The sequence below is a fragment of the Phalacrocorax aristotelis genome, chromosome 8 (genome assembly GCF_949628215.1).
Source record: "Phalacrocorax aristotelis chromosome 8, bGulAri2.1, whole genome shotgun sequence".
NCBI classification, from domain to species: domain Eukaryota; kingdom Metazoa; phylum Chordata; class Aves; order Suliformes; family Phalacrocoracidae; genus Phalacrocorax; species Phalacrocorax aristotelis.
This window is the reverse complement of record NC_134283.1, coordinates 2998415-3011243: the sequence shown is the minus strand read 5'-3', so window position 1 is coordinate 3011243 and position 12829 is coordinate 2998415. Positions and strand designations below refer to the sequence as shown.

At 57.4% G+C, this 12829-nt stretch overlaps 1 protein-coding gene across 8 annotated transcripts in view; it reads right to left on the bottom strand.

Annotated features, from left to right (window-relative positions):
• The window catches only part of KIAA0513 (KIAA0513 ortholog), a 30108-nt gene that overhangs the window by 14415 nt on the left and 2864 nt on the right, over positions 1 to 12829 (bottom strand). The window contains exon 1 of one of the 8 annotated variants that reach the window (XM_075101216.1): positions 11242 to 11445. The exons of 4 other annotated variants lie outside the window; for them this stretch is intronic. The gene's annotated coding sequence lies outside the window, so the exon portion shown is untranslated. Of the gene's footprint in view, positions 1 to 6688; positions 6851 to 10797; positions 11446 to 12829 lie in introns of those variants that run through there. 3 more of the 8 variants (XM_075101213.1, XM_075101221.1, XM_075101220.1) reach the window with 3 other exon arrangements.

Sequence of the window (12829 nt, the reverse complement as noted above, 5' to 3'; positions counted from 1 at the left end):
CTCCCCACACACACACCTAAACCCGGGTCCTGGGAGAGCTGCAAGGACGCTGCTGCAGTCAGCAAGCCGCCGAGAGCATCGGCCGATGGGCAGAGAGGAGCAGGCGAGAGGCTGCGGCACAGGAGGGACTGGCAGCGTGCCCACGGGGAGCCAGCTAGCCGCAGCCCGGCTCAGTCCCCCCGGGCAGCACAATCCCCTCCAAACCAGCCCCTCCAGCTGCACGGACGACTCTGCGCTTCATCCATCCGCCCCCAGACCTTCCCACTCCCAAGGCAGCTGCAAAGTCCCTTTTTGCAGGGATGGAGCGGGGTCCTCCTCCACCAGTCCCTCCAGCACCTGCAGGTTTGGGCTCAGAGCTGCCTCCTCACAACGCTGGCAGTGCAAGCTCGTTTCTGACCACCCCCCCTGTATTTTAACAGGAGGCAGGCCAGGACGCACGCAACGGACCTTCACAGAGCCCTGCTTTGCAGCATGTGCCTCCCTCCCTAAGCTGTACCTCGGCTTTTGCCCCATGCGCCACGTTCAGGAGCATGCCTGGAAGCAGAAGGCAGGTCTGCAAATTGAGCTGTCAGAGCTTTTTGAGACTAATTCTCAGTTCTACACTTAATGGAAGGGAATTGGTGGGGACAACAAATCCTCCTGCCCAGGTAACAGCCACTGTATGGGTGTGACACCCAAAAATGTCCCGAGCAAAAGACTTCGTGCAAGTAACCTATGAGCTGGGCATTCCTTGGCATGTGGCAGCCCCAGATGTCCCCTTTCGTGTGCAGCCTGTAAAGAAACTGCATAAATTCCTCTACTACAGAGGAATCCTTATAAGTATCCATCCAATCCAGAACTGCTCCCACTAAGCAACTCGGAGACGACAGCGTTTCTGCACTGGTACTTTGCAAACTGGGGGGCACAGCCCATCCCAGAGCTGCTGGTCAGCCCCTTCCCACCCACAGCCTGCCCTTGGGCTGCCACCCATCCTGTGCACGGCCGAGAGTAGAGCTTTGCAGAAGCCGCCTCAAGCAACACACAGCATAGGAGCAAGACATAGGCAAGATCAGGGAGGTCCAGCTCTAGAAAACAAATATAAATGAAGATGCATTGCTCAGACATCAGCTCTGGCTCTGGGCAGGTCTGTCCTGCCCCAGAAACCCAGCACCAGCACACCAGCAGCATGGCAAAGAGACAGCCTCATCCAGGAGGATATACTTCTCCAGACATCACCAGGAAGAAAATAGGATTGTGCTGGGGCAACAGTGGCCCCTCTTTTGCCCAGGAGGGACAGAGAGGCATCCCCAGGCTCCCTGCCAGATGTGCACAGCTGGCAGATGCCATCACTGCCCAGCCAGCCTCTGCCCACCCGTCCCCTCCAGGCAGCGGGCCAGGGGCTGCTCTGCACGCAGCGGTTTGCAGGAGATCGCACGCAGCTCTCAGCACACTCCACTGCCCGAACAACTGCTCTAAAACACACTGACCCGCGTTTTCTCCTACATCCCTCATGCCTTTCTTCAGGTACACACACCCCATGACCCTCTGGGAGAGAGGAGTTGGGGTGCAGGCTGAGCAAGACCCCAGCACTCACATTGGGTGTAAGGAGCATTGCAGGCTCAGCAGAAACCTAGCCAGGGCTGCAGGCAGCATCAGTAAGTGCATTCTGCTCGCAGTGGGCCAGAAAGGGTTTAACCACTTGCTGACCAGCTCATGATATAGCCCTGACCTTGAACAAAGGCCACAAGAAGTGTTCCGTGGTGCTGGCAGCTGCTGTGGGTGCCCAGGCTTCCCAAGCATCTCCACAGCCTCCAAGGTTGTTGGGTTCTCAGCACAGAGCCCAGAAGAACTTAAAAAAAAAAAACAAAACAAGCCCTGTACCCACTCCACAACCCAGTCAGTGTTCCAGCGGAACAAACCTAGGAAAGAAATAGCCAAAATACAAACCAAGAGCCCCAGATCCTGCAGCCTGAGCTCTCGGCTCCATCCGCACGTGGAGATCAGCCTGGCTGTACGTCCCACCACTGCTCAGGCACAGCCCAGAGGATCCTGCTCCTGGCTTGCCACCGCTGGGTTGAGTTTGAGAGCGAACGAGGGCTCTGGAGTAAAAAGGGGCTTTGGGGCTGCTCAGGAACCTTACTGCAACACCACAAGCTTCAACATCTTTCAAGTCCTGCAGTTCTTGGGCTGCCTTTAACCATGAAGCTCAACCAGCCAGACAATGTAGCATGTAGCTGACTATGGCGTTTCTTGCAAGCATCTTCCAGCACATCTGTATTCCCCATGGGCAGCTGGCATACAACAAATCCACATCTTCCTACTGGAGACACCATCCCAGGAACAGCAGCAACCCCTAAAGAGTTGGCTGGAGCCCTGCACAGACTGACAGGCAGCTCCGAGTGCCACATCAGAGGATGTTCAGGTGGCAGGAGATATCCTGAGGCAGGGATCTCAATTTTAAAATGACTAAAATCTCATGACATCTCCTGGCCTGGGCTGTTTTCCTTTCACCTCTCCCTGCCTGACAAGCAGCCATTCGACCACCGGGTAGTTGCACTTGTCATCCCTACTGCCCAGCATCCTGCAGATGCCACAGGAAATTTGTGGTGCCCTGAAAGTTTGGAAAATGCCTGTTCTTACTAAAAAGAAATGCTGAGGTAGCTCTGAATGCTGCGCCTATAGATGCATATACGAGTGCAAGCAGCTTTCATCTATGATCTGCCTTTGAATCCAGCATTTCTGGCCCATCATAATCAGGGAACTGCCCAGTTTTGCTGCTTCCTCCACCTGCATCAGCCCCTGTGACATCTCAGCTACCTGAGAAGGGGGAAAAGCCTGCTGACGTCCCAGCACATGGGCACTGCAAGAACTGTGGGTGGCGTGCGACCCACCATGCCCAGGTACCCTGGGGTAACGACGCTGCCGGTGCCAGGGATGAACAAAACCAAGTTGGTTTGTCCAGCTCTGAGCCCCAGGGCTGCCGGCAGGTCATCACCCCAAGGAATTAGGCAGGGAGGGACGGGAGGTGTCTCAAGGTTCTGCCCTGAGACAGGCGTGTGTAAGCCCAGAAGGGACCCATGGGGTGTTTAAACCTGGTGCCAGGAGATGGAGGGAGTAGTGAGAACCTGGGATGGAAAGCAGTGGAGCTGGGGATGAGGGCGGACTTTTTCTGTCCTGTTTCAGAAGAATGTCACAGCTTTGCCATCCTCATCTCACCCTGGTCCCAGCACATCCTTTCCAGGGGACAGGACCGCCCAGTCTAAGTTTGCAGTTGAATTCCTTCTCCTCGCAAAGCCTGCGGAAATGACACACTGGGAAAAAAAATGATCACCCCCAAAGCCTCACTGAGTGATGCTGAACTGGCACCCACAGGACTGAGACCAGAAACCAGCGATGATAAAGGACACGACACAGCCTGGCTTCGAGCACAGCCTTTGCGACCCTCCTTGCTCATGTGCTGCTGCCAGCACTGGTGCAAGCAACGCACCGAGGGCATGATGCTCTCCCCCAGGCAAGAGCCTTGGCTCCACTCTGAGGACTGCTATTACCCTGCGAGGTGAGTGCCACTAAACCCAAAACTCCCCCTCCCACCAGCACCACAGACCCCGTCATCCCACCCAAACCCAGCAGCCGCCTGGACCCCCACAGCAGCTCTCACCATGCTGGCAGCCTGTGTCCCCGTGCCACGAGGTGTCCTGGTACCTCCTGCCAGGCAAGCCCGCATTTTCCCGGGATTTCAGGCTGGGATGCTTTCTCCCAGCATCCTTAAAAACTGCATGGAGTTCAGGACATCCTGCTGAGGTCGGGTATGCTGCAGGACCTCAGCAATTCATGCCTGGGAAGCAGCATCCAATCCCAGTTTGCTGTGATGGAAATCCCAGCAGGGAGCAGGATTCAGCCAGTCCGTGTCCCAGCTCTCCTCACTCCCTGGCCATGGGGCTTGGCCCACAGCGAGCCTCTGCTCGCCCTGTCCCCAGAGCTGGATGACAAACTCAGCTAATCCTCATTATCAGCTCAGGCCGTGGGCGGCATCCTGCATAATGGCAGCGCTCGAACCCACACTCGCATCTGCGTCCTACATGGAGATGGTGCTCCAGCCTGGAGCTGACAGGCACGATTAAAGACTGTAATTAAAACAAAGAAACCTCTGGCTGTCTTCTCGCAGCTACAAGAGTCCATCCCTCCGCTCCCTGGGTGCTGGGATGGCACCTGGACGCATAGTGCAAGGGCTCTGAAAGCCCCTGGGGACATTCAGCCCACTTGTATCCCCTACTAGAGATGCTGCTCCGGGGAGGGGGAAAAGACAATTAAATATTCTTGCAGGACTCGGTTTGGCAGCCCAGAGGGGATGGCTCTGCTCCTTCGGCCACCATGCACCAACACAGCCACGAGCCTCGCCAAGATCTCCAGCAGTGCATCCATGCCACGCCAAGGGCTACATTCGTCCCCACTGCTGCCCAGAGCCAGAGGAGCCGTGCCGGGGTGAGAAAGATGCTCCCGCACCACGTAGGCAGATCCGGCCCTGGCCATGGCAGGGCTTGGCCTTGCTCTGCAGCAGAGGTGGTTTAAACACATCCCACGTCTCTGTTTCCCAGCCGTGTCAGGGGACATGTCCTCCCTAACCTGCAGGAAGGGGGATGGTGCATTTCTACCTCCTCCCACTGACTCTCCTGCCCTGGAGAGGACACAGCCACAACACGGGGGGACACAGGGAGTCATCGCTGCTTGGAGAGACAGGGCAAAATGGCATTTCTCAGAGCTGGCACTTTTCCACGCTGCAGCCTGCCACGGAGACCCACGCTTCTCTCACCCACCCCCCGCAAGAGCACATCCAGATCCCTGTAATCGCCCACCGTGCAGCCGGACCGTGGGGTCCCACGAGACACCCTGCTTGCGCCGCGGCTGCTGCAGCAGCTCCGGGTACCCGCACGCCCCAGGGACACCGTGCAGCTGCCCACCTCCAACCCACCCGTGGGTCCATCCTCACAAAGCACCTCTGCACCGGTGAGAAGGGCCTCATTGGGCGCTGAGCCAGCCCAGCACTGCTCTGCAAAGGCACCGTGGGCAAAGCTTTGTTTCTGCCAAGGAAAACTCCCTGTGCCGTAAGGGAACAGGCTGTTTCCTCCAGAGGAACTGGTCAGTCTTGTTCCCAGCATCTCTCCCACTGTGTGAACACCCCAGCAGCAGGGTCATGGCTGAAGGACACAGACCTGAGTGCCAGATCCCTGAAACCACCCTAAATCCAGAGGTACCTCACCTACCCCTCCTCCCAAAGTGCCCCACGAACATTTAAATGCACAAACCTCTTTGCTTAAATGAGCCCTGGGACTTAGGGAAGCTGAAACTGCCCCACACTGCGTTTGCTCAGCCCTGCTGCTGAATTGCTCTGATCCCTGCACTGGCAGCAAGGACACGCTCCCCTTTTTATCAGGGCTTAAGCTGCGTCCTCGCCAAGGCACAGCTGTGCTACCCCTACTGCAGGCACTGCCCAGCCACTTCACAGGTGGGGAAGTTACAGCCCTGAAACTTAATAAAAATAATTCCCTGACCACCAGGGAGGCTGTGAGCTGAGAGCTGCACTCAGCTGTGCTCGCACGGGCAGAGCAGAGACCGCACACACTCGGTGCATGCCAGAATCAGCACCCAGCACTGCGCTAAGACAGGGAGAGCCAGAGAGTGGGGTGAGAGCCTGCGGCTGGGGTCCCATCCCCTGGCAGCCCCTGATGCAGGATTTTTGGCAGGTGATGTGAACACCGTTTGTCCCCTGGGTCTCCTCCTCAGCTGCGGCTTTTCTCCTGGCTCCAGCATTGCTCTGCGGGGTTCTGCTGCCTGCTGGGTCAGGCAGCCACAGGCAGGGCCCTTCCCCTTCTCAAAGCTAACACTAACCCACGCGGGTCACTTTACAAAGCCAGCTCGCTCAGCCTTAATAAAGGAGCCGTTTCAAGACAATCTGAAACCCAGCAAGCTCCCAACTTGCCCCCGCTTTGCAAAAAGCCCTTTCTTCCTGCTGCCATCAGACACCAGATGGCAGCTCCCCGTTTGCCTGGACTTTAGAAGAGAATTAAACGTCTCTTGAATAGACCTGTGCTGCGTAAGCCTGGCTTTTGTGCTGAGGAGCGGCTTCTCCTTTAACGTTCGCCAGCGGCCCAGCTTTCACCCCCCCCGCCACGCACACACATCCCCAGGGAGCCCCAAAATGGAGCTGTTTATTCAGTAATTCCCATTTTCACCTGGCAAAATTTCACCCAGGAACCCCAGGGGATGGGCTGTGTTTTGGAAACGATAACCCTGAAAGGCACAGGAGGGTTTCCCCTGCCCTGAACACACTCAGCCCCCCACTCCCACGGGAGACGATGCCTCCAGCCTCCGCTACTGGCTTCACGGTTAAAGATGCAGCCGGCAGAGCAGCGCAGCCGAAGCCTTTTGCTGATGGAGCCCAGGGACCCGTGGGGCACCCGGGGACCCTCCATCCTACCCGGGGAGGATGGACGCATCCGATCGCCAGGCTGAGTTTAAAGAGAGGATGGCGATGCCTCGGCGGCTGGGCCACGAGAAAGCTGGTTATCACATCCCAGCACGAGATGGGGAAAGAGGACGGATTAAACCTCAGCAGGGGGGACCATACCGCCGTGCCGAGGCCTGTCCTCGCGCGGGGTCAAAGCGGAGCTGGCGTCCCCTGCTTGCTGCCCTCCCTCCCCTTGCTTTTTACCTGCACCCAGGAGCCTCGGCGCACCTTCGCTCGCCGGCGGGTCAGCGGCATCCAGCGAGGCTGGGTCCAGCGTGGCCGGCACGCCGGGGAGCAGCCAAGGCGGGCAACACGGGGACGATGCGATCCCTCCCTCCGGAGCCCAGGCGCATCGCGTCCCCCCCCGGGTGCCCACGCAGGCACGCACGGCTGCGCGCAGAGCTCGGCTGGCTGCAGCGCCAGCTCGGAGGAAGGGGAAGGAAAAAGCTCATTGTGTAATTTCGCCACGGTTTTCACGGCCGGACGAGCGCCGACATCTCCCGAGAGCCACGCCGGCCCCTTTCCTGCAGTGCAGGGCAAGCGTGCAGCCCCTGCAAGAGGGCTTGCCTTACTGGGGGGGGGGTCATCACCCCCCCAAAACAGCCTGTCCAACCCCCTGCACACACAGACATTTGAAATATTAATTAAGATTATGGGGATCCCCATCAAAGGGGAATTCTCCAGCCCTTTCCGTCACCTTTAGCTTGTTTTTAAGCCTCCCCATCACTCAGACCCCTGAGGACTGTGAGTTACCTGCTCTGCTCCTCCCAAGATGAGCCACTCCAGGGAAAAAAAACAAACAACTGAAGGAGAAAAGCCCAGTGGGGAGGAGAAACCGGGTGCGAGCAGCCGGCACAGCATGCGCTGGGACGAGGGCGGCACTCGGGGGCAAGACCTCTGGGAGGGATGTCCCAGAGGGGGTGTTACGTGCCCGGGCGGCAATTTTGGGGTGCTCACGGCAGGGAGTCTCTGATACAAAGAGAAGCAAATGATGGTGTAGAGGCCCTCCGCCTCTGCCAGGGCATCTCAGCCCTCTCAAAAGGACTCTGTCACTTGGCCAGCCACTGCCCGCGTTAACCCAATGGGATCTCTCCGAAGGGAGGTGCTTTGGGGGAGCAACAGCCCCCCCAGCCCTGCAGCACTGCCCAGGCAGTGACACGCACCCTGTGACAGCGAGGGGAGGCTGGAAACCCCCTGTGTCACCATGGCATCTCCTGTCCTACTTATCCTTCCTGCTCCAGCATCACCCGACCCAGAGGAGAGCCCCTTCTCCGATACTGCTCTATCAGAGCATCCCCCACGGGCAGGGAGCCAACCCAGCATGCCCTGGAGGACCAGCAGCAACAGCCAGTCCTGCTCTTCTACCCACAGGGAGCAAAAACCAGGCTTGGCTGTAACATCAGCATCTTCCCCACCTTCCAAGAGATGCTGTGGAGGGACAGCCCCCGAGCAGCGCATCGTATGAACACAGGGAAATACTGCTGGGCCTGGTGCTGAGGGGACCGCAGCATCCCCGGCAGAGCCTGGCCAAACCCAGATGCTGACGAACAAGGGCACCCTTGGAAGACAGTCAAAAGCCTCTGCGTGGCTTTTCAATCCTTTTGAGCCACACAGGAGAGAGATGGGTGAGTCACTCCTGCCACAGAGCATCCTCGTAGCGAGAGCTCAGATGGTGCCAACTAGCATGAAACTGCTCAACGTCTGACCCGTCCCGGTGCGGAGGGGATGCTGCCTGGCCCCCCACACGCACCAGCGGCAGCCCACGGAGGAAACAACATGTTTGTGACACAAAGTTTGAGCTCAGCAGAAATCCAAGAGCATTACTAATTCACTGTCTGCTGAGGGTGATTATTATAATTAAGTCAGACTTCAGAAATTGCAAGTGACATGTGAAAACACATCCAAGATACCCAATTTTTATATAAGATGATGGTGAGGGTTTTACTGCCTTCCCCTTGCCAGCTCTTGCTGGTTGGGTTTTCACGTGGACGTCGGATCTTTAAAGCATGACTTGTAGGTCCTGTTTTTTTATCTGTTTCTTCCGTTGTTGACCGTGGGTTTGCACCGGAGCACGGGAGATGGAAGCCCCAGAGATGTGCCGGCACGCACGTTCCTGGCGCCGAACCAAACCCAGCCTCCGGCACCGGGATGGGAGACGGGCAGTTTTATACCTGCTCCACCTGCTTCGGTAACTCACAAACCTCCCCAGGAATGATTCACCTTAACGAGGAAAGGAGAGGCCCCGGGCTGCTTGCCAGGGCGCTTGGAGAGCATCCACCCCATGACTCTGCCGTGGCACGCTGCCTCGGCTGGAAGTGGCCAAGGACCAGGGCAGCCCGTCTCCACCAAGGTTCAGGCTGGGTTATTAACCCACCTGCACCTCTATGAGAGGGTTGAGACATTCCAACCAGCTTGTGGAAACCTCTCCACGGTGGTGCCCCCCGCAAAAACACCCTTCTGGGACAGCAGCTGCTTGGCGAATTGGAGGGACCCCGCTCCCCAGCTCCATCCCCAGCCAAGCCCTGTCTCCCTCCGCACCCCACACCCACCCTCCAGCACCCACCTCCCTCCTCGGTGCATTTGCAGGGAGCCCTGTGGGCACCTGCAGACCCACCGGTGCTGGGGCCCCAGCTGCAGCTCTTCCCCCAGATTGACATGGATATTCATCACTCCATTCCCCTTTTGCAGATAAAGGCTTCGGGGGTGGCTGTGTCTGTCACACACGATAAGTGGCCTATTTTCCTTTCCTGATCACAACACGGCACGACTCCAGCAGTAGGCGGGTGCTGCAAGACAGCCAAGCTCACATCTGCCAGGGACAGCTCTCTGGCACCAGGAGGGAGGCAGAGAGGAGGAATCCGTGCTGAGCAGAGGGTGACGTCCCCACCTACTCAGCGGCTACAAGGAGAAACACCTCTTTTGTTGAAGTTACTGAAGTATTGGGCAATTTTTTGCTTCACGCCCTTGAGCAAAAAGCAGCCCAGGAGAGCAGGGCTGGGCATGAGGCACAGGGGAAGGTGCTGACAGCTCCGGAAAGGAGCCAGGGTTTCAAAGACAGAAGGATGTGATGCAAAATCACTCTGTAAGGAATGGGGGAAGAGCAAGAGCAGGGAAAACCGAGATAAATGCTCTGACAAAAGCCCCAAAGCCCAGGTCCTGCATGCAAACTCCATAGGGCGAGGCTGACCCCGTGGTGTGAGTTGTACCCCCAAAAAGAGGGGCAGCTCCTCACCCAGCACACCGCAAAAGCATGCTGGGGTGGGACAGGGGCAACAAGACGCTTCAACACCACAGTCACTTGCACAAGAAATTAATCTGCGTTAAAAAGACCCACAATGGTATGAAAACATCCAAGCCCCAAAGGATACTGACCCTCTACGATCTCATGGGCCGAGGGATTTGGTTCAGACTCACAAGACAAGGAAGATGTCAGGTCCCTGGTGCATACCTAACCCTGTCCTCCCATGCCCTCTCACAGCCCAGACCACCCCGCACCGTGGCCGTCCCGCACCATCTCCCCTGCACCCAGCCCAGGAGCCCCTGGCTGCTCACTGAGCCCTTCAAACCCAACACCCCAGCATAAACATACAACGCAACAGCATGTTGCAACACCGCATATGGTTGTGACACGGCTGCTAAAAACCTAAATAAGCCGCTCTTCCAGACTGGCCCTCTGCAAATCCGTCCTAATCCAATCTGGTTTATGGCATTAAGCTGGACCCTCCCGTACTGAACGCCCCTTTTTGCACAACAGTTGGGAAAATCCTCTCGTTTCCTTATTCCTGGTTGAATCTCTGATGCGGAGATCACCAGAGCTTCCTTCTCCTCACTTATGGAAGTGTCTAAGGATGAGGATCCACCTGTGCTCCCAGCTTCGCACCCCGCTGGCACATCCCATGCGTGGCACACCACCGGTCCGGGCATGGGGAACCATCTCCCCTGCGCCGGCTGTAATGGAGCCGATCGCAGCTGAATGCAGCCAGGCGCTGGCGAGCAGCTTCTCCTTTGCCGGGTGTTTCTGTGGTTTAAAACACGGGGTTTTCTCCACCTTAGCCAGGCACAGCGGAGGAGCTAGAGGAGACAAGCCCTGCACTGACCTCCAGCACGGCCCGGCAAATCACAGCTGAGATCCACGTTACGAAACAAGCCCAAAAACACAGCAATTTGGTGCATTATTCACGCAGAGCAGAAGATGCCAGAACACACGCTCCCCACCACGGCGCAGTTCAGGTGATGCTCTGCCCTCCCCGGGGCCACCCCACGGCTGGATCCCGCATCAGGGAGACACACCTGCACTGCCGACTGCCGCTTACCTCTCCACCGAGCAAAGCAGAGCTTGCGAAAGGCTGTCAAAGACACGCACATCCTCGATGCTGACTTCTTTAGGGAGGAAAAAGCCTCCCCGTGTCTCCCCGGGGTCCTCTCGCTTAGCAAACATCTGCCACAGCACGTGTGTTTGAAGAGCTCAGCGAGGGAAGCAGGCGTCGACAAGTTAGGACGAGGGTGTTATAATTTCCCTCAGCCACCCTGTAATCTGCAGAGTGCTGGAAAGTTATGCTATGGAAAAGGAAAGCAGACGAACCTATTTATATTGCCTTCCCGTGGAGATGCAGATGGCCAGGCTGACACGAGCTCGAGCAACAGGAGCGGGGCTCCTCTCCTCGTGCTTTCCCTGCAAATACGCCTGAATCGTGTTTGGCTCCATCAAACGCTTAACACAGAAATAGCTGGGGCCCGCGTGGGCGTTGCATACGCACCGTTGCTGGCTGCATGGCGAGATGGCCCCAGGGAAGAGCTCCTGCCGCACCTGCAATTTTAATAATTCCCCTGAGAGCTGCTCTTCGCCCTCTCCTTCCTGGTAAGCCAGCCTGTAGGTGCACGGCCAACCACCCACGGAGCGCCGGCAGTGGCAGAGCTGGGAGAAATGAAGATGGTTTTGATCCCTCCTGCCCATGCGAGGCAGCCGGGATGGGCGAGGAGCAAGCGCGGGACTGCTGGGAGTGCAAAGGTTGCGTCGGCGAGCGACAGCTCAGCTTTCTGCTATCAGGGTGTCACGGGGCTGGGGCGGCAGCAGGGACCTCGCCAGCATGGCAGGGCGGCTCCCAAAGCAGCAGAAGGGGCCTTGGCATGGCGGGATACGCCTCAGTTTGTGCAAACTGCCGGATTTCCCAGGGAAAGGCAGTGTGGGCAGCCCAGCACTGCAGCTCGACGCTGGGCAAAACCCCTCGGCATCTCCATCAGCCTCCCCAAAACATGCCTCTTGCTAATACCTACAGCCCTTGCCCAGCACAGCTCTCATGTTTTATGTCCCCTTTCCCTTTTCTGGCTCGGTTGCTAGAAGGGGTGACAAGCCACGGTTAAGTATCACCTCCAGCCATGCCGTCCTACCCAGGCAGAGCGTGGTGCTCCATCACCACCGCACGCACGAGTGCAGCAGATGCTCAGGAGGTGCTGGTGGCTACAGCACCAAAGGGAAGGTCACTGGAAAGATGGTGCGGGTGACTCAAGCCCAGCACCACGGATGCTCAGGGCAAGACATGCTGGCAGAGGACTGAATGCTATTTTTCTGCTTTTGTTTCCAAATCCTTGCAAAGATGTGGATTCCTGAGCTGGCGACCTCTCCCCTCCTCTCCTGAGCACCGTGCCTGGGTGTAACCTCCCCACAGACCTCCCTGCTCTCCCGGTCATCTTTCCCAAGGGTCGGCTGATTTAACTTTAACACGGCCAGCATCCTCTGCAACCCTCGATGCGCAGCCTGGCACGTCGGGCATCACCATCAGCCTTCCCGATCGGCAGCACACGGTGCCCAGCAGCGAGCGGGCAGGGACAGGGAGGACGAAAGACCCGTTGCATTTCCAGACAGGAAATTGCTCCGCCCCCAGGGAACCATGTCCCTAATTGTTTTACATTAAGAGCTTCCAAATTCATGAGCACGATAACCAGGAAAAGGAGAAAAGCAATTAAATTAACTCCATGAGCCATGAAAGACAGCTTTGCCTCACGGTCCTGCAGACCTCCGTGACATTACATGCTCCTTCCTATGGGATGGGGATGGGATGGGAGGGGAGGGGAGGAGGTGGTGTGGGATGGATGGTGTGGGATGGGGATGGGGAGGGGATGGGATGGGGTGGGTGGGATGGGGTGGGATGGGGATGGGATGGGATGCATTCCAGCCAGTGCCAGTCACCCCCAGGTGACTATTTCTTAACATGCACCAAATCTACACAAACTAAACTCATATTGCACGCACCCACCAAAGCTGCTTCCCTGGCAAAGCCCACTATGCTCCCCTAAAGTGCTTTGTGTGATATAATTTCCTTCCCAGTTACAACAGCCAGCAGTGAC